Source organism: Parus major, unplaced genomic scaffold (assembly GCF_001522545.3).
Source record: "Parus major isolate Abel unplaced genomic scaffold, Parus_major1.1 Scaffold527, whole genome shotgun sequence".
NCBI classification, from domain to species: Eukaryota; Metazoa; Chordata; class Aves; order Passeriformes; family Paridae; genus Parus; species Parus major.
The window spans coordinates 10,672-11,544 of record NW_015379415.1 but is presented as its reverse complement, the minus strand read 5'-3'; the positions used below and the strand labels follow the sequence as shown (position 1 = coordinate 11,544).

The 873-nt window shown below is 45.5% G+C and overlaps 1 protein-coding gene and 1 long non-coding RNA gene across 2 annotated transcripts in view; both read right to left on the bottom strand.

Annotated features, from left to right (window-relative positions):
* Positions 1 to 873, bottom strand: part of LOC117243806 — a 15,854-nt gene that overhangs the window by 6,628 nt on the left and 8,353 nt on the right. The gene's annotated exons all lie outside the window — the stretch shown is intronic.
* Positions 113 to 867, bottom strand: LOC117243807. The gene is made up of 2 exons (XR_004495717.1): positions 288 to 867; positions 113 to 206 (listed from the first exon to the last, which is right to left on the bottom strand). It is a non-coding gene; the product is annotated as an uncharacterized LOC117243807 (long non-coding RNA).

Below are 873 nucleotides of genomic sequence, written 5' to 3'. Positions count from 1 at the left end.
CTAAAGAGAAAATATCCCAAATTCCCATGGATCACATCCACCACTTGTTTATGAGGGAACCTTCAACATTCACCCTGTTCTTGCATGGAAAAATAGCCCAGATTTTCATGGATCAGATCCACCACCTGTTTATTGGGGCTCCTTCCATGTTCACACCATTCCTAAATGGAAAAATATCCCAAATTCCCATGGATCACATCCACCACCTGCTTATTGGGGAACCTTCCATGTTCACCCTGTTCCTGCATGGAAAAATAGCCCAGGTTTTCATGTATCACATCCACCACCTGCTTATGAGGGGACCTTCCATGTTCACCCTGTTCCTCCATGGAAAAATATCCCAAATTCCCATGGATCAGATCCATCACCTGCTTGTGTGTGGCTCCTTCAACATTCACACTGTTCCTACATGGAAAATATCCCAGATTCCCATGGATCACATTCAGCACCTACTTGTGCATGGCTCCTTCAACATTCACCCCATTCCTAAAGGGAAAATATCCCAAATTCCCATGGATCACATCCACCACCTGCTCATGACAGAACCTTCAACATTCACCCTGTTCCTAAAGGGAAAAATATCCCAAATTCCCATGGATCACATCCATCACCTGCTTATGAGGGGACCTTCCATGTTCACCCCATTCCTCCGTGGAAAAATAGCCCAAATTCCCATGGATCAGATCCACCACCTGTTTATTGGGGAACCTTCCATGTTCACCCTGTTCCTGCATGGAAAAATAGCCCAGATTTTCATGGATCAGATCCATCACCTCCTCATGACGGAACCTTCAGCATTCACCCTGTTCCTAAATGGAAAAATATCCCAAATTCCCATGGATCACATCCACCACCTGGTTACTGGGGCTCCTT